This window comes from Haemaphysalis longicornis, unplaced genomic scaffold (assembly GCF_048455015.1).
Source record: "Haemaphysalis longicornis isolate Haplotype H1 unplaced genomic scaffold, Haemaphysalis longicornis Haplotype H1 scaffold_10, whole genome shotgun sequence".
NCBI lineage: Eukaryota > Metazoa > Arthropoda > Arachnida > Ixodida > Ixodidae > Haemaphysalis > Haemaphysalis longicornis.
Window position 1 is genome coordinate 117,685,573 of NW_027526204.1, and position 20,865 is coordinate 117,706,437.

Sequence of the window (20,865 nt, forward strand, 5' to 3'; positions counted from 1 at the left end):
AAACTTTTTCTTCGGTATGTAGACGACTGCTTCTGCATAGTGAAGACCTCCGCAGTTGACAGCCTGAAAAAACGCCTAAATTCAGTTCATCCCGCCATCCAGTTCACGGTTGAATCTGAACGAGACGGCTCCATTCCCTTTCTTGACGCCCAAGTGACAAGAGGAGGCAGGGGCCTGGTGTTCTCCGTTCACAGGAAGCCTACGCACACCGGCCGCTACCTTCATTTTAATTCGGCCCACCCCGCTAACCACAAAGCCTCAGTTGTGTCGTCTTTAATTAACAGAGCTGATGCAGTTTGCTCGTCCGAATCAGAACGTAAGAAAGAAGTAAGCCTTGTATTTGCGGACCTCAAGAAAAACGGCTACCCGAAAAAGTTCATTCACTCCGTGACCTGCCGCAAAGAGCAGAAGAGGGTGACAAACTCTCCAAGAACTTCAACCGCCGAACCCCTGAAACGCGTGCCGGTGCCGTATATCCCAGGAACAAGCGAGGCCTTGGCCCGCATTTTCAAAGGGGTAGGAGTACAAATAGCCCACAAGCCTTCGACAACTATAGACCGCTTAATCCCCCGCCCCAAAGACCGGCTGACAATAGAGAAGGGACCCGGGGTCGTCTACCGGATCCCGTGCTCGGGGTGCAACGCCTCGTACATTGGTGAGACCAAACACCTGCCGGAGAGGATTAGACAACACAAGAACGACGTCCGGAAACAAAATAGAGTCCGCAGCGCAGTCGCCGAACACTGCGAAGTGGCCGACCACAAAATTGACTTCTCCGGAAAGGCCATCCTCGAAAGGGAAACGAACTGGAGGAAGCGGCTTTTCCTCGAATCGTGGCATATTCAACGCACACCTGGGAATGTTAATCGCTCGCTTGGCACTCTCCCCTCGGTGTACACACACGGATTACGTGCCGCAGCTAGAGCTTTGTGTGAGACCAGCAAATGTGACTATAAAACGCAGCTGCAGCGTGGCCACTGTCACCCCTGAAGAAGAAGCCGAGCCGGCTTCGAAACGTCGGGTTTTTTGCCTTTTTGCATTGTATTGGTTGGAGCCTAATTAAATCTCAGTTCAGTAACTTCCCAACCAGACAGAAGTCTGTCGAAATGTTCACTTTCAAGTTTGTTGTTAGTTCCATTATCACACGAAGACTGCATTTGACTTTGACTATGACTGCATTCAGTATAAATTTCACACAATCACTTTCATGAAAGTGTACTTGCTTTGTGATTCTGGCTAAGGCGTTGCGCTGCTGAGCACGAGGTCGCGGGTTCGATTCCCGGCCGCGGCGGCCGCTTTTCTGATGGAGGAGAAAAGCAAAAACGCCCGTGTGTACGAGATTTCGGCGCACGATAAAGATCCCCAGGTGGTCAAAATTAATTCGGAGCCCTCCACTACGGCGCGCCTCATCGCCTGCGTTGCGTCAGCGCGTTAAACCCCACAATCAATCAATTACTTTATGATTCCGTCGCTGCCCTCTGGGGCACGTGCAGCACCTGCGCATTTCAATTGATACCGACATGGCGAGGAACCCAGCAGAATTTAGTTTGGTATCGTACAGATTTGTCTGTCCCTAAATTGTATGTTATGTCTCCTACTATAGTCTGTGCTGCATTTCTGTATTCAGTGTGTATAGCGGTGAGAGCGCTTATGCAGATAACACTGTTTTAAATTTTTCTTCTTTATTGGGCGCGGAAGAGCAGCAGCATTGCGGTCTCTTCAAAAGCTGTTTTCTCTTGTTGTATAGGTGCTGCTTGGAGCATGCGCCGTCAAAGATCTCGGAGCTTCGACAGCAAACGATCTGGCTTTTACCGAGACAACGCCGCACCAGCTGCGTGAAACCTTGGCAGGCCTCCCGGTCGGTGTGCTTCCATCCGCTTCAACAGTGCTTATCGCATTGGAACATTCTGTGGCAATGGGCTCATCGGTTGTACGGCTGTGCGCTATTCCATCTGCACCATCAATGCCTCGTGTTGAACCAGTTCACGCGAGCCACCCCTCGACTACAGCGTCTCCGTGCATGGACACTACTTAAGAGGCTGGAATGGCGCCGAAACCTTCAGTGGGCACAGAAGAGCAGCAGGAATGGGGTCTCTTGTAAAGCCGTTTTCTTTTCTTGTACAGGTTTGCGACATTACCTCTTGTCATTGCAAAAAGTCAAACGATCCCTTTCTGCTGCTCTTGCCAAGCCCCAGTGTTCTTTCATGGTTAATTTTGAACTGCGTTAACGTTGTGAAGTTGTTACTACTGTGTGGGGATGTTGAACTAAATCCTGGGCCCAATAGCGATAGTAGCGACCTACCTGTTGACCTGTTGGCTAGTGTGAAAGCAATCATGCAGCACGTTGACGCCCATCATGATGAGCTGAAGAGTATACTGGACGATGTCAAATCAAGTCAAGAAACGCTAGAAAGAACAGTCGAGACACCAAAGCTAGGCCTGTGGCCGTTCAAACCAAGATCGCCTCATTAGGCGTATCGCCAGGCCCTAAATGCAGCAAGCCGTTGCTGACGCACTTCACCGTGAGAATGCTGAATCGAGTTCTCACCTGAATGACTTTGAAGACTGATCAAGAAGGAAAAATTTACGATTATACGGGGTGACAGATTGAAGAAAAGAAACATGGGCTCAGACAGAGCAAAGTATTTCTACATTCCTGTCATCAACTATCGAACTCGGGGTACCTGAAAATAGAATCGCGAGAGCGCATAGGTTAGATAGTCTTGTTCAGAATAAGTGTCGGCCAATAATTGTCAAGTTCCAATCCTCTAAATTGAAAGTTTCCATCCTTGCTATTTGAAAGAAATTAAAAAAAAGTTTGGAGTAACAGTAGCTGAAGACTTCTGTTAAGAGACGCGCAATTCACGTAAAAAACTTATGGAATTCGGGAAAGCTAGTGGGCAGCAGTATTTGTTGGCAACAAATATAAAAAAGATCACGACCCCTTCGTTGGGGGGTTGAGTGCAGCGTTTCCAGCAAAAGTGCGGCTACTTATTTTCGCACGATGGTGACGAATGTTTTAAGGAAATCCCCCTACAGAGAGTCCAGTCGGTTAGGGAGGTTTCATGGTTTTCAAACCATGTTCGGGTAGTATCTTCTAAATAGAAGAAAACATGGCGGAAAGTTTTCTTTGTCATCCCACCTGTTAAAGATGCGCACGCGCTCCACATTCTCCAACCAGTCCTCAGGGTCTTTTCCGGGGGATCCGCGGAACGATGGTGGATCTCGGGGCTGTTGAAGAATGAGGGCAAGATTGGTAGTACTTGTGATGGTGCCTGCGTTGATCATGCTGATGGTCACGACGTCTTCTTTCTTCACTTCATCTGGAAGCAGTCCCAACTCCGGCTGAAGACCTTGCTGTCGGCGGCTGGCGCTGGTGGAACTTGCTTGTCGGCACCTCTACCAGATGTCACGTAGCCAAAGATGACGCAGTTGTCTTCGAGGAAAACAAGTATATTGCAGCGAACTTGTGCTCCCCTAACAACTCAAAGAATAAAGGCGGCGAAGTAGCAGTCAATAAAATGACATGCGAAGGCGAGCGTCGACGATTCAAATGCCGGGGCATCTGCTTTGCGGGAATTTATCACTCGGCGTGAGGGTTTCTCGAATCGTCGAATTGTATTCAGAACAGTGTAGATCAACGAAGATTATTCCAGGCTGTTCACGTTAGTTCGAAACGCTGTCCCTATCAGAAGAGATAACACAAGCGGCACAGAAAGAACGGAACACAAGCTTCCCTTGGCACACAGAGAACACCGATTACACAGACCGGCGCAGCCGGGCGACAAAAGCAAAACACAAATAAGCAAGCCAATGCATGGTTCGCGGCAATATTGCATCGCTGACTTGTTTTATTCCTGGAATGTTTAAAACTTGGTATGCAAAAGTTCTGCTGAAAAGCAAAGAGTGACAGGAGAGGCAAACACATCTCGCAATTTTAATTTCACATATTGTACTTTAGGATTTGTGAGTGTAAAACATAAACATGTAAATTTTAAAATAAAGACTTACTTGAGCCAGGCATGTGTAATGAGGTGCATAGTCGGGACCAATAAACACATCAGGAATTCCCCTGAAAAAAATGCAGAAGTTAACGCTTGCCCAGAGGGTTGGAAGCAACAAGTTGTATTCCACAATTAAACGCATTGGTTTAGACTCTTTCACGGCACGCAGATTAAAGACGCTGCCTTTTCTTGACAGCATCACAAGGGGTGCTCGAAGGCGTTTGTTCAATTTAGCGAATCGCGTGTTTGGACGCCGCTATTGTGAAAACTTCAATGCTACAATACTAATCTTAACTATGCTTAGCCCCGTCATAATGTAAATTTATGTGTTGATTCACGTCCTAGGAACGTTTGAGGTGAGCGTGCCAATGCTTGCCAAGAAAAGGGAATGAAAGCAACTGAGCCACGTGATAAACACTCTTGGGGGAGTGTCGGCTTTCCCAGGCCAAATCTGATTAAGCTGAACTTCTGCTGTACTGAAACCACTGCTCAAAGAGGTTTTTTTTGCAGTGAGAAATTGAATACTGAGTCGGAATGAACTCACAATAAAGCACGCCCTGACCACGCGGAGATATACACTGAGGGCATCATGGAAAACTCTGGTGTTGTAATGACCATTCACGAGACTGTCAAGACTTGCAGGCATCTCAATGGAAATTGTGCATGAAGCTCTGAACGAAGAGTTGCACAGACAGACCGACAGACAGACAGACAGACAGACAGACAGACAGACAGACAGACAGACAGACAGACAGACAGACAGACAGACAGACAGACAGACAGACAGACAGACAGACGCACAGATACCCGGAAATATCCAAGGCAGCGAAGGAGGTGTGGTTAGAGAAGCTGCCATTATTTGGCAAAGCGCATGCACTGGCAGCATTAGAAGAGAAGATGTTGAAGATGGTGAACATTTAATCGCAAGAACTTGAATGGCTTCTAATAAAAAAGGACAGGTCGGCTGATATCTTCGACGTAGTGTATATTCCGTTGTGTGTCCCTGGAGAAAGCACCCACGGGCACGACGCGAACGCGACAACGTGTGACAGACTCTGTAACTATATCCAAAATATGGAATCAAAAAGGCTATCGAATTTCGCCAACAATCCTTCCAAGTCTTCCGCTCCAGCGCCATTGTTGTTGAGTATGTTGGCGGCGTTTTTCGTTCCATGACACGCGTCATTCTCTCTGGTCTGCGGCCCCCAGCAGGCTTTTCTAGCACCCTCTCCGGGGTTGTTTATTGCCGCGTACCGTATATCCCCATGATCAGTCCCAGCGCTGGCGTTGCTCCCCCAACGCACCACAATTGTGCGAAGTGCGAAGTGCGAAGTGCGGAATGCGCTCTACGGAACCCCGCTCTATGTGAGGCTGTCCTAATGGCCATTTTACTATTATTTCCCCCGATTCTAAGTGTGAAAACGCAATGGGTAGCTCTGACTTGCCCTCGCAGACAGTGCTATAATAGTCGCTGCCAGGATGGAGCCTGCGGTGAATATTTTTGTCTCTCTCTCTTTCTCGTATGCACGCTGAACATTGTGCGTTTATGCCACAATTGGGTATCGCCATTGCAACGCACTCTCTGACAGGAGAGCCGCCCCCCTTCCGATTTCAGAAAGTATGGTGCCAAATAAAGAATATTTCTGCCAATTCATTCAAATTACTTGTGATTACCGGGCTATATAAAACGTTGGCTCTCATATGAGCTAAAGAACATATACCTGAAAAAATGGTTGTTTCGTCCTTTTAATATTGCCACGAACCATGTTTTCGGTTTGCTTGTTTATGTTTTGTTTTTACCGACCAGCTGCGGCAGGCAGTGTTATCTGTGTTATCCGTCGGCCAAGTCAATCGCATGTTCCATTCTTTATTTTTATGCCACAAGGGTTATCGCATTGGGATAAGGAGAGAGATGAGCCCTTACGTCACTTGCCTAGAATAATTTTCTTTGATCTGCAATGTTCTAGATGTAAATCGGCGGTTTGAGAAACACTCGCGCCGAAAGATAAAAGGCTGCAGTGCAGACGCCCACCCAGGCGGCACAGAAAATGTGCCCCAAGACCGGCCCGTCTATGCCCGCTTTCTGGCATGTCCGGCCAGCATCTAGCTTCTGGCAGCCACTGACCATACGATGCGCGGCCAACATTCGGCAACCAGCGCTTCGGAATTTCTGTGGCCGCCCGTGTTCAGACGCACAACGGAAGCTACCCGGCTGCCAGATATTTAGTTCACTTTCGGCTGCCCATGTTCAGGGAGAGAACTGCCGAAGTACGGCTTTAGGGCATCCGTTTTTCCTTCAGGAAGCGGTGTTCAGCCGTAGCACGGCAAGCGACCGCCCACAGAATATCCGTATTCTTGTGGCAGTTGGTGTTCGAAAGGAGACCGGCCGGAGCGCGGCTGCCCCCGCATTCGCTCTTTTAGGGGTGAACCGCGCGTCCGGCGGAAGGATATTCATTTTCTAAGGGCAACCGGTGTTATACAGGGGACCGGCCGAATCACGGCCCCAAAATGTACATTTTTCATTCGGTTCGCGGACCTCGGCCGAATTACGGCTAGCGAACGGCCGCAGAAGTTTTGGCAACCGGCTTTCAAGCGGAGACCAGCCTACGTAAGATCCCAGGTTATGCGTCTTCTTTCGGTAAGCGGCGCGCAGCCGAACAACGGCACGGGTCTGGGCGCCGAGAATTCATGCACAGACGTGTTTGGAAGGAGACCCGCCTGTGTAGGACCAGTTTTTCCCGGGTGAAGAAAGAGCCGTTAGGGAGCAGAATGACGCAGACGCGTTTTTCATACGCCCGATGTTTCTACGTTTTAAATGAACGAACTTCGTTTGTCAAACAGTAATGAGTGTTCTAGGTGAACTTGCAAAGTGCAAGCTCTCACTCGTCATTACCAGGGAACCTTTTAGGCCATCGGAATACCATTTATTGCCGCAAGATGAATGTGCCACACCGACGGGTGCGCTAAGCCTCGACAGTCATAGCCGCTACCACGCCTCGCCCGCCGGCTTCGTCGACGCATCAGCTTGAGGCTATTCGTCCCCTTAAGAAATGGAGACCATTGGAGTCATCGACCCGGCAGAGATATTCGTCCCGAGGTGGCGGTTGTACACCAAATTAAGTGGCCTTAAAGGGCGTCGAGCAAGCGGCCGCACGCAGGAACTCAACCGGCGCCATGTCAAGGACTCCCCACCAAAGAAAGGCAAGGGCGCGCAAAAGGGCAAGTTTGCGGCTCTTCGTCTTACAATAATACTGCGAAAAACAATGTTGCACTATTTTGTTGGTGTTAAGCGTATAAGAGGCTAAGCTTGTGCGTTGGTAGGGTTAACTTCGTGCCCTGCTTCATGGGATTTTAAACACGTGTTATTTTAAATTTGCCATAACAACAGAGCCTTGTGAATGACGAAGCCTAGATGTTAAATTAGTTGCGGTGTTCGAAGGTGAGCTGCGCTACACTTCTGAAATGACTCAGTTGGTTAAACATATTCGCCCGCATACTAGCAAACACGGATTTAGTTCGGTTTTTCTTGCCCAACGCAGCTTGTTGAGTTCACGCACGATTTGGCTCTAGCAATAGATAAGTCTAAAGTAGTGGACTGTATTTTCTTGTACTGCAAAAAACCATTTGACCGTGTTCCATATCACCTTCTAGTTAGTACATTGCGGGCTTTGACATGAATGAATCGGTTATTGCATGTATAGCAGAGTACATCTCTCTAAGACAGCAGTCGGTCGCTCTCGATGGTTGTTCGTCCGGATATGTTCCCGGGACCTCAGGAATTCCCCAAGGGTCAGTTGCTGGTCCTCCTTTGTTTCTTTTGTATATAAATGTTATTACCATTGGCCTCAAATCGTTGTTCGAAATGTTCGCGAATGACTGTGTAATTTACATGCTATAGCGAATAAACGTGATTCCGAATACGTGATTCCTGATGTGCTGATTCAGAAAAGTCGTTGAATGTTAAAAAGTGTGCTAACGTCACCTTTACACGAAAACCTTCCTTCCTATTGAATACCTATACCGTAAATTACACTGCTGTAAGAATGGCCGCGGAATATAAACTAGGAGTTTAGTTAACGAGTCGTTTGAGGAAGAGGCACGTTCGCAACATAAAAGTTACGGCTGCACGTGTTTTTGCCGTTCTGAGATAAAATTTCAGCGAACCCCCCCTAAACCTAAAAGAACAACCGTATGTCATTCATGTGAGCTCAATGTTTAAGTACGCATGTAGCTTCTGGGGTTCCTACACCAAAGAGCTGGTTCATACGCTGGAAAACATACAGAATACGGCAGTGCGATTCGTATTAGGTAATTGGCACTGTCAACGTAGCTTGAAGGAAATTAAAAGTAAACTTAAATGGTAAGGCGGGAAAGATCACCGACGAAACCCCAGGTTAAAAGTTTTTTGTAATTTCTATCATTCGGAAACTGTGATAGAAGGGGAGAAATATATCCAAGTGTCATTTTGCATATGCCAAAGTGGGACCGCCAGCTCGAAGCAAATTATTAACTTTCCTTTAAAGGTGACGCCTTGCGCGATTCATTTTATCTTAGATCAATACGAGAGTGTAATTGTATTCCAGGTATGGTTGTATCCACTGTTTATAATGAAGAATTTCACCGCGCTTTGTTTAAGTATTTTGTGATTTGGTCTCATATTTAATACTTAGTCTGATGCATCTCCTTGCTGTAATGCAGGCAAAGGCAAGCAGGTACCAAATCAATAAAAAAATAAATAAATAAACTTGCGAATCCGCAAGTTCGCCTCCCAGGTGTTGAAAACCTTACGCTTTCAAACTTGACCAATGAAATATTTATTGTTTCATTCTTTGCAGTATGCAAGGTTTGCTGTATAAATATTACCGTTGCTATGTTATTGGTTTGAAACAAAATTTTAAACTCTACTCTAACGCCTTTCCTTGCGTGAACACAGAGGGATAACACCGCAGCCACCTGAACTAGGGCGTCATTCGCAATGCGTCCAGAATTTTTTTAACATAGTACCACTTTAGAGGAAAATTAAGTTTTTTTGGACTATAAAGTGGTGTGCACGTAACTCATGAAAACAACATGGAAAATAGATTGAAAATAAAAGTACTTCTTCCATCTCTCATAGGATCAGCCCTGTGAAAGATCATCGGAAAAGTTAATAGAGTAGAAAATTTCTGCAAAAAAGGAGCAAATATTGGACATACTTTTTGTGTGAAGGAAATTATATTGAATGCTCCTTATTGTTTTGTGGAGTATCAAAACGCTTCGTAAAGGTATTCGCGCCGGTTTTATATACAACAAAACTGGTCAAGCACCTGTTGTAAAAATAGTTGCTTCAGTCAGTGCATGAAAGTGTTCACGAAGATTGTCTTAAAAGAAAATGGCTAAAAGCGGCACTTTTATCTTTGTGAAATTCAACCCACTAAAGTATGCGCCTTTGGCCCCCCACCCCTCCTTCCCCGTTTATTACAGATAAGCCGACCCACAGAAGATATAGCGTTGGGACAATTCAACTAGTCCAGCTCTGCATTTTCTGCATCCGGTGAACATTTTCTGCATCCGGCCGTAAAAGTGGCACAGCAATTAAAGCACCGACCATTTGTGAGCACTGTTTAATAAATTAATTTTGGTGTGAACTGACGCTGATAATTAAGCAAGGCTGCGCTGAACGCTGGACGGCTTGTGGTTGCGCGCGGGCTCAATTTGATGTGAGTGCAGTGGACCAAATTTGCTGGGTTTGTGTTGCTGTACAGCGCGACTGATTCATCTGTTTGCGCTGCATGCAGTGGTCTTCCACCGGCCTCAGTAGAGTTGACGCACTGTGGCTGAACTCCAATGCCCGTATCACGGGTGAATTTCCGGCAGCGTTAGACCGGGTGGAGTTCGATGACTGAGTCTTGGCTGTCCTCCGGTGGCGGTACTTCGGCCGCACACGGGTGGCTTTCGGATGGCCGGAGCCCTACGACTGGAATCTGCCACACGAGCGTATTCCGGTTGACTGACCGAAGGACACTGGCCGTTGGACAGCGATGGGAGTACGGCTGTATACGGCCAAAAGGCCCACATTTGGACACGGGCCGAACATGGTTGCCAGAAAAAGGCCGGACAGAAAATCACCGGTCAAAGTACACCGGCCTGATTTAGGCTGAAGAGTCCTGTGCTGCCTGGGAGCCGCGTCATTCGTTATCGCCGACGCTCGCTTACGCACGTCACTTTGTTGACTGCTGCTTCACCGCCTGTCTACCTTTTGAGTTGTTAGGCGAGCACAAGCTCTCTCCAAGAAGCGTGTTTTCCTTCAAGACAACTGCGTCATCTCTGGCTTCGTGGCATCTGGTAGAGGTGCGGTGTACGCACCCTTTATGCTCCCTACGACCTCTGAAAGTCGCCAAGCCAGCCCCACTAGAGCCAGCCGCCGACTGCAATGTTTACTGCCCGAGTTCGGTCTTCTGCCAGAACGACCCAAGAGAATGAACACTCCAACCAACACCATGGTGCGAGAAGCAACGTCGCCAATCGTCCTGCAGCAGTTCCGGGAACCGCCATCAGTCCCGGGAGCCCCCGATAGAGACCCCTAGGAATGGTTGCAGAAGCTGGAGCGTGTCCGAATCTTCAACAGGTGGGACGATGAAGAAACCTTCCGGCATGTCTTCTCTTACTTAGAAGATGCAGCATAAACTTGGTTCGTAAACCATGAGGGCTCTTCGACCGACTGGGCTCAACTCAAAAGCGAGGTTTTTGGGGCAATTACTACCGTGGTGAACTTTTGGACGAGGACAGCACCCAAAGCGTCCGTGTGCATTTACGTTTAGTCGTTTTCGTCGAAATGAGCGAGCGCGGGCGGGCTTTGCAGGCGTTTTAGCAGCTCGCAGAATGCCTTTTCTTGGTCGTCTTCCCAGCTGAAAGAGGTGCTATCTTTCGTCAAGCGTGTGAGTGGGTCTGCAATGCGTGCGAAGTTTGCGACGAAGCGCCGGTAGTATGCGCACAGTCTGAGAAATCTTCGCACGCCCTTCTTGTCTTTCGGCCTTGGGAAGTTTGAGTGGCTGAAGTTTTCGCCGGGTTAGGTAGGACTCTCGCGGCGTTGACGACGTGGCCCAAGAACTTGAGTTCCTCGTACGCGAAACGGCACTTTTCAGGCTTCACCGTTCACCCTGACGTACGAATGGCCTCGAGTACAGACTCCAACATTGCGAGGTGTTCGTCGAAAGTTCGGGCGAATACCACAACGTCGTCAAGGTATACGAGGCAAGTGGGCCACTTCAGGCCAGCTAGCACAGTGTCCATGACTCTGAAATGTTGCTGGCGCCGTGCACAGCCCAAATAACATCACCTTGAACTCGTATAGGCCGTCCGGAGTTATAAATGCGGTCTTCTCTCGGTCTCTCTCGTACACCTCAGTTTGCCCGTAGCCGCTCTTCAGATCAATCGATGAGAAGTACTTCGCATGGCAGAGGTGGTCGAGGGTGTCGTCGATTCGTTGCAAAAAGTAAACGTCCTTCTTCGTGATTTTGTTCAGTCGCCGGGAGTCGACGCAGAACCTTATTGTACCATCCTTTTCTTTACGAGTACGACCGGAGCAGCCCAGGGGCTTTTCGATGGCTTTTCAATGTCGTCGCTGAGCTTTCGTCGACTTGAGTCCGGTTGGCTTCGCGCTCGTGTGAAGAGGCATGGTACGGTGACTGTCGGGTAGGTCTGGCTCCATCTTCGGTTATTATCCGGCGCTTCGACAGAGGTGTGTGAAAAGCACTCGCTGTAGAGACGCAGCAAAGCCGACAACTTGTTCCTTTCTTCTTGCGGCAGCGACGGATTCACGTCGAAGGGATGCGGAAGCTTGAAGGTATCTTCGGGTGCGCGTAGAAATTCAGCGTCTGATCACGTCACTTGCTTGTTGCGTTTATTCGAGGAATGCAATTGCCGCGCCCTCGTTTAGATGCTGGTACTTCTCGGTGAAATTAGTGACCAAAACGTAGGATTGGTGTTCCCTGAAGCGCGCAGTGCCTCTTGCGACATAGACAGCGTGGTCGAGAAGCGATCTTTGATCGCTCTACGATTGCGTTGACGTCAGGAGCTGCATATTCACAGTAGATCGTGATCATCAAGCTTGCGTGGCGTTGCAGAGTGACATGATAATCGGGAATCCCTTACAGCAGCACGATGTTCAGGGTTCGGTTCCGCAGTCATGGAGTGATCCGGGGAAAAAGTTATTGACTTGGTCTGCAGAACGATTATTTCACTATTGTCCATCAAAAAGTGCATTCCAAGAAATACGTCGCGGGAGCAGTTGGGCAAAATGACGAACGCAGCAGGGTACGTGGTGCCAGCTATGGTGACGCGTGATGTGCGCGTTCCACTGGGCTTTACAACATGGCCTCCAGCTGTGCGTATGTTTGGACCGTCCCATCTGGTCATAACTTTCTTCAGCGTAGACGCGAATGATCCGCTCGTTACAGAGTAGTCAGTTCCCGTGTATATGAGGGCAACTACATCAAAGCCGTCGATGCACAACTGGACGTCAGACGCCGCCTTGCTCGAGTTCCAGGTGCCTCGTGGCGTCGTATCTCGGATTGTGCGTCTTGACGGTTTGGCACTATGCGTCGTTGTTATCGTCGTTTTCTCAACGGCAGGCTTGGTCATGTCGGGTACGCGTCGCGCCGTGTCGTTGTCGTGTTCGGGAGTCACGTCCGGGTTATATCGTGTCGTTGGGCTGATGGCAAGTCGGGAATCATGGTGTTTGGCGAGTCGTTGCGTCGTTGGAGGTTTTCATTTTTGCGCCGTTGTGCAACTTCACCGCCAGAAATTGCTGCTTTTAGTTTCCCCCGCGTGGGGTGGGACCTTCCACGTGCAAACTGAGCATTGCTACGGCGGTTCGGCGACTGGTATCGGTAGGGTGACGGGGAACGGTTGAAGAGGGGTGGCCCACGGCTGGTGTTGGAGAGGGATTCTTCGATTTCAGAGGGGCGCTGGCTCGTCGGGGGCGTGGTGCGTCGACGGAGAACCCTCGCAAACCGAGCCTCTTGTAGGGGCAGCGACGGTAGATGTGGTCGGCCTCTCCACAGTGGTATCACAGCGGAAGATTGTCGGCCGATCACCACACGTAGGTCTTCCTTGGGGCGGGGGGTTGCACCGCAGGTGGTCGGGCCGGCGACAGGGAACAACGGTACGGAGCCTTGTGGCGATAGGGCGCAGGTGGGCGAGGGCGACGGACAGCAGCCGCGTAGGTCTTCGGTTGCGGCTCGCGGGGTGCTTCTGGCGTCATTGAAGTTCCCAGCGCTTGCTGGACTTCGTCTTTAATGACGTCTTTAAAAGAATTGACTTGTGGTTGCGGCGGCGTACGGAGAAATTTCCGAAGCTCCTCCCTCACTATTGCGCGGATAGTCTTGCGTAGGCCATCTGCCAGAATCCGCATGCTGTCGACGAAGTTCGCAATGGCCGCGCCGACAAAGTTGCGGTCGTGCTGCTTAGCACGTATTTCGAGGGCCTTTTTAATTGTGCTGGCTTCGGTCATGAATTAGGCGACGGTTTTGGGCGGATTTGCGGAGAAGTCCAGCAAACAGTTCTTCCTTCACACCACGCAATAAGAAGCGTAACTTCTTTTCTTCCACCATGCAAGTGTGAGCAGGCCTGAAAAGTGTCTTCAGCTCTTCGACGAACACAACCATGCATTCGTTAGGGTGTTGTGCCCGCGTCTGCAGCAACACTTCGGCCCGTTCTTTTCGGACAATGGTGGTGAACGTCGTTAAAAATTGCGTTCTTAATTCGTTCCAACATTCTATTGAGCTCTTATTGTTCTCGATCCAGATCCGTGCTGAATATTCAATGTAGAAGAACACTTGCATCAGTGTCTCCGCGTCGTCCCATCGGTTAAACAGCCTGACCCATTCGACTTGCTCCAACCAGTCTTCGGGATCCTCCGACGGTGACTAATGGAATAATGGGGGCTCCCTGGGTTGCTGAAGTACCCGGACAGAATTGGTATAGCTGGTCATGGTGCCTGCGTTTATCATGGTAATGGTCACGACGTCTTCTTTCTTGACTTTATCCGGAAGCAGTCCAAACTCTGGCTGAAGACCTTGCTGTCGTCGGATCAACACGAGTGGGGATTGCTTGTGGGCTTGACGAGAACTTAGAGTACATTTACCCAGCACCTCCACCAGATGTCCCGAAGTCAAAGACGACGAAGTTGTGTTCAAGGAAAACAGGTTTATTGGAGCGAACTTGTCCTCCCCTAACAACTCAAAGAATACACAGGCGGCGAAGCAACAGTCAACAAAGTGACATGTGCAGGCGAGCTTCGGCAATTTGAATGCTGTGGTGTCTGCTCTGCAGGCTTTTATCTTTCGGCACGAGTGTTTCTGGAACCGTCGATTTACATCCAAAACATTGTAGATCAAAGAAGATTATTCTGGGATAGTGACGTTTGGGCGAAACAGTCTGCTTATCTGAATGAGGTAGTTCCTGCGGCATAAAAATCAAGAATGGAAGACCCGCTTCCCTTGGGACACAGATAACAGAAGCGAGCGTGGCCGGGCAGTAAACAAACAATACATAAACAAACCCCTACATGGTTCGCGGCAATATGTTTCACAACTTGTGTTTAGGCTCTATGAATATATTGAGATAATCTCCCTTTCATATACATTTTTATTAAACATTTTTTTTATCCAGGAGAATAAATTTGCTTTTACGAGCCAATTGAGGGTTACTGACGGAGTGCAATGATATATCATTGCAGTTATCAATTGCAAATCAGATGCAGATATTGCCCCATTGATTCTGGGTAAAGTTTGTAGCGCTGCTTATGTTTTCGTGAAGGAAGGGGAAGTCTTTTTTACTCTTAGCAGCTATCTCGGTTTGCAATTATACGGTTAATCGTTGTTTGCTCTTAGCAGCTATCTGGGTTTGTAATTATACGGTTAATAAAATAGTACACCTAGCGCATGCATCGGCAACGCTATCCGCTGGAGACATCGCGGTCTCCGACGTGTTCCATTTAGTGAAGGGTAACGCAGTACTTCCAGTGGAGGCAAGGCACAGCTTCCGAACTCTTACAGTGGGTTCAGCAATGCTGTTTCAAATGAATACTGTGATTCTAAGAAAGAGTAAGGTAACCTCTCCTTAGGAACGTATAGTAGGACTCTGGTCCAGCAGCGTGGAATTCCCTTGTGGAATTCTCCGGTTCGTTTTGGGAGTTGCTCGATGCTGCTTCCGGGGCACCTCGCAACTCCTCTAGGAATACCTTGACCGCACGAGATAGATATTTATAAATAGATAGAATATTGCACATCATAGTGGTACAGGGGTTTCCTTGCCTTCCTAAGCACGCAGTGCTTGTGGGAAGGTAGGCAGAACAGCAGCACACGACCAGATGGGCAGTAGGGGTCATTTTGCGGTTAGGGAACAAAGTACAAGCAAAAGTGTAAAAAAAAGAATCGCGATGACATGCAGCCATTAAAGTACATAAGAAAAGGAAAAGAATCTGACAAAAAAGGACAAGCGGTAACATGAAGATAAACGATCGTACTGGACTGGTAAGCTTGAAAAAAAAATTGAAAAAAATCAGTAAAACATGACACGGAGAGGAAAGACAAAGCGTAATTTTGAAGACAGTATACAACAATCAGTCAATAACAATCAAAGTCACACAGTCAATCACACAATCACACAGTCACACAATCACACAATCACACAGTCAATCACACAATCACAGTCAATAACAATCATAATTCATAGCAATCTACGAGAAATGTGTCCTAGCACGTTATGATGAAAGAGGGCACTATTTCTTTATATCCTTCCTTAAATATTTATGGCTGGATATTTGAGTTAGTTCCGAAGCAAGGGAATCCAATAAAGACGGCCTATAAATTTAGACATTTTCTTTTTCCATAGTTAGTAAAAACACGTAAGTTATGGTAGCGCTGTGTTTGTGGCAGTAACCTGTCCTTTTTCACGGGTGATTTATATTCAGCTGCATAATATCGAGTAGTCAGAAGAATATCACTGCACAGCTCTTGGAAATTTACATCTGTAATTCATTCATTACCTCGGCAGTTTGAAGGTCATGCAATCTTGTAGAATGCACTATGTTGTTGGATATTCAGTGGATAATGTTTGTTTTCATTTGCCTGGTTGTAGTACAGCCCCCATTGATTTTATTCTATATCGATTGACACTTTTATCTACAGACTGATATACTTGGTATCGGGTTTGCATGTTGCAACCGCCCGATATTTTAGAAATGCATGCTGACAGAGATATTAGTTGTTTACTAATCTGCGTAATTTGGTCGTCCCAATTAAAATGGCAATCCACGTAAACACCTAGGTACGTTACTTGCTGAACTTAGTTAACGGTGAGCACAGACACTCTTCGCAGTCTTTTTTATGTAGGGAAACATCGAGGTTCGGACTGAGGGCTTTGGAAGGACTTCTGATACACGGGATTTTCGTTTTTTTTGGTTTACAAATATATAGTTTGTCGACATCCAAGTTAACGTCTTGCTTATATCATCTTGCATAACTTCGAGGGCATGTTCGTACGACCAGTGCACGTAAGATAATACAGTGTCGTCTGCATATTGATACAAATCGGACGAGATAGGTAGTGCATTTAAATCATTTATTTAAATGTTGGAAAGTAGAGTACCGATACTTAAGACTTGAGGAAATCCATACCTTACAGTCATTTTGTTACCGATAGTGTTACCAATTTTTACCGCTTGTTGTCTGTCAGTGAAACAATTTTAAAACACATCCGCAAACTTCCCCCCTAAACTGTATCAGTTTTAGGTTGGTAATAAGCATTGTATGATCAACTGTGTCAAATGCTTTTGAAATATCACTTAGTATAATCACTTAGAAATATAATTTAGAAATAAAAGTTAGGGTATATTATTACTGTCCAAAGCTGCAGTAACTACATCTTTAAATTCTTCAAGGACGGAAATGTACTCTTGTTCTAGGTAAATCCCAACTGAGTCTTCAAGTGACTTGAGAATTTTGTGCAAAAAGTCACCAAACTTTATGGGATAGAGCGAACAAACTTTAAAGTGGGCTGCAAATTCCTGGATCGCTTTTAGAACCTTAATGATGTATCGGACGTACTGCAGCAATTTTCATGAGATCGGGAATTTGACTTGATCAGTAAATTCCATTGGGAAGGAAAGTAATTACAGATTTCATTCATCAAAATTTTCCCATAATATCGCGGGGCCTTACGCATCAAAAGCTGGGGGCTTATGGGGAGACGTAGTCGCCACAATACTTAATCGATCGTTTGGTGTTATTTCTGGTAACATAGCGGTATCTATAATACTTGAATGCTTAGTTGTGCCGAGCTGTTATATAGTAATTTGTGCCCTTAACTTCGCCGGAGCTTCCACAAATAAGGAATTGAACGTATCACAGAGAGTTGAGTTGGGCATATTACCAAATCATTGTTTTATTATCGTGTCTGCTTTCTTAGCCACATTGCTTCCCATCAGGTCATTAAGGTAATTCTAGAGTGTTGTGGGGTTTCCTTTCGCTTGCTCAAAGAGTTCTTCAACATGTCTCCATCTCCCTAATTTGATTTTGGCTGGCACCTGATTACGTAGAGTAAAAAACTCCGCTTTCAGGAGCGAATCGTCGGGATTTTGTCTCATTTTTTTAGACATTATCCTTTAGGTGACAAAGTCCCAAGATTTTATCATAGATCCATTTATTCTGGGCTTTCCTCCACTTATTCTTTACTCTCTTTGACGAATTTGCATAAATTGTTTTAAACTTGTTTACTACAAGATCATGTGTTTTAATATAACCAGAAGTTATCAGCTTTATCCAATCGTATTCTTGTACATATTTGTTTCTTCAACTATTATCAAATATGTGTATGCACTGTGGGTCACTTTTATTGCCTTCTGTGCCGCAGTCCTCCAGCAAAGCTAGAGTAACATAGAAGTGATCAGCCAGTTTTTTTGCTGTGATGCCAAATACTAGCGTTAGAATATTTGTGCTACATATTATATGATCAATACGAGACCGTGTTAGCGCATCTTTCAAATGATCTTCTCTAGTAACTACCGAAATTACGTTATCTAATCGGAACTGCGGTAGGATATCGATATACTTACTTGTAACTGGTTTGGATATCTTTAAGTTGTCAATGTTGATGTCTCGAGTAATGAAAAGGTTTGTTGCATAATCCACCTTTTTCATTATAGCTTCCACCTCATTTAGAAATTTCCGAGCTTCACCTAAAGGTGGTCGGTGTATCGCGCATACGACAAACGGGCTTTCTGTCGACGATATTTTGATTGCTACAATTTCTGCTCCTGTTAGTTGAATACTCAGTTGGTCAGAATTTAGTTCTTTTCACAAATACTAATATTGCTCCACCCCTTCTACCATCGCAGAAAAACTGTAATGAGTAATAACCAGGTATTCTATATGTTTTACGTGACGTTTCCTCAATTTTCCTCTCAGTTAATACAAGGATGTCTACCTGCTTTTGCTCTTTTTTGGCCGGATGAACGATTATTTTATCCAGTGTTTTCTAAGCCTCTCAATGTTTACACGAAGGAATTCAAGGTGCTTGCGACAATTTTCTTGTACCATCATATCTTCAATGAAGCAGCGCCATTTATGCAAACTTTGAAGGTTTGTGTAGCTATTACAGTTGCATTAGGTCTTCATCCAATTTCGTTCAAATGGCAGGCTTTCCTTCCTTTTCCTTTAGGAAGACCTTGCCATTTCTTGTCCATTTAAACTTGTAAGATATTTCACGTGCTTTTGTTTTCGTAGCCCACAGTAACTGTGTAACGCAGAGCGTTAGATTTTCATTCACAAAAACGCCTTCTTCCCTGAGTTTGGTTCGTTTCGCTGCCCAAGTGTCGCATACTTTCCTGTCTCCGAAATCTGGCAAGGATAGCCGGTGTCTTACCCTCTCTACACCTGAACCTGTGCACAGCTTCAACGCTGTCGAGAGTGGGTTTGGGCATTCTAGTTTTTCAGAAATTTCTTCTAGAACACTCATACGATTTTTCTTGTCTGTGACAGCGACTCTATGCACCTTAACGTTTTTCCATCTGGAGTACTGTTTATTGTCACCGGGAGCTGTCCTAAACGGTTTGATCTCTTTGTCTTTATTTTCATCAGTGTCTGAATACTGCATGTTGCGAACTTAGTTCTGTGATTGCCTTCTCTTGTACAGCCAGTGTAATTGGGGCCACATCAAAATTTTTTTGACTAAAATTGACCGACGCTTCAAAGCCACCAAGAGTTTTTTTTTTGCACTCCCTGAGTTCGCTGGAAAGATATTTTCCTGCTTGGTGTTTTGAGCGCTGAGCTTCGTTTCAATCACTACTATGCTCTCCAACATCCGGGTTGTACTCGCAAGAGATTCCGCTCCTATTGGACGAGCAAGTTCAGCGTGTCGTTCGCATCCATCTGAGGTGTCGAGCTGTCATCATTCACTTGAAGCGACTGTCGCCCCTCAGACGCATATATCTCCATGCTTGGTAGTCCTCAGCACTCATAGCCTTTAGCGTATTCTTCGTAACGCTAGAATACTTCCCACATTGGTAAACATTGCCACATTCACCACATTTTATCGAACTAGTTTCTTCCGCAACACACCTATGACACGCAAGGCAAAACACGTTTTCATCATCAGACCTGCGGAATTAAGGCAATGCAGACCAGCGGCGCAAAGCAGCACAGCAAAAGCAAGCACAACTAAGTAACGGTACTGGAGCGGCCACGAAGCAGCTAACCAACCCACCCACCTACGAGAGGCTAAAGTGAAGAGCCGAATTAACGGCGCCTGTTCGGTCGGCTTGCCCGCTGGCCTGAGAAGCCTGACGCTCGTAGCGTTGCTTATGTTGTCTCCGCCGTGCCGGTAGTCACCCGCAAGTCACCTGATCAGCCGGTCATCGGAGAGTGCGTATCGGAGATTGCGCAGTTTCCATGTCACTGTTCTCAGGTGCAGATGTACCAGGATAGCGCTGTCATCCGGTGGTTGGCGGCTCCTGGCTTGGCATATTTGATTGAGGCCAGCAGTGAACAGCCGAATTAACGGCGCCCGTTCGGTCGGCTTGCCCCACCGGTCTGCTAAGCATGGCGCTCGTAGCGTTGCTTACATGGCCTTCGTCGTGCATGTCGGAGCTTGTTATCGGAGCTTGCGCGGTTTTTACGTCGCGGTTATCAGGTAATGATGTATCTAAGATAGCACTGTCATTCGGTGTGGGGTGTTTCCTAGCTTGCCCTTTCCCTAGAAGAGGCGCAAGTGAAGAGGCGAACTAACCGCGCGAGTTCGGGGCCCGTTTGGTTGTTGGTTTGTCTTGTTGCTGTTACCCAGAGACACAGCTCTAAACCCCGGACGGGGTAACAGCAAAAAATTTAAAAGAACTCGTCAATGTCCACAAGACGATATTTTATGATGTCTATCAGATATAATGTAAAACTGGTCATTTTTATGAAGCAACTGAATTAAACCATCATCAAAATTTCTCACATCTAATCAGGCCTCGAAAATGTAGAAAAAATGAGAAGATTGCCTATTTGAATGAGCAGTTGGATAGCAGTTGATTGTGGAGATCAGAACAGTCGAGATAATGCAAATCCTTTTCAAATTTGTGAGGAACTCGGTTAACCGAATGAAGATTCCAGTGAGGAAGTTTTGGCTGGCATTATTAAAATTGTTTACATGTCATGGCTAAAACAACTGAACGAATACCCATTCTAGAAGCAATGCGATGATAACACTCGACCAGTAATTAGGTAATTTTTTTACTTCTACGGAAACGTTTGTGTATTTAAGAATTGCAGCAAGCTGAAGGGCAGTGATAATAACATAGAAAATGATCTTTCCTAAGCCTCTCCGCAAAACAACAAAA

At 46.6% G+C, this 20,865-nt stretch overlaps 1 long non-coding RNA gene across 1 annotated transcript in view; it reads right to left on the minus strand.

Moving 5' to 3' along the window:
- LOC144157926 (uncharacterized) overlaps positions 1-20,865 on the minus strand; it is a 37,416-nt gene that overhangs the window by 7,409 nt on the left and 9,142 nt on the right. Inside the window, exon 2 of the long non-coding RNA XR_013319906.1 lies at positions 4,012-4,072. This is a non-coding gene — a long non-coding RNA (uncharacterized LOC144157926). The remainder of the gene's footprint in view (positions 1-4,011; positions 4,073-20,865) is intronic.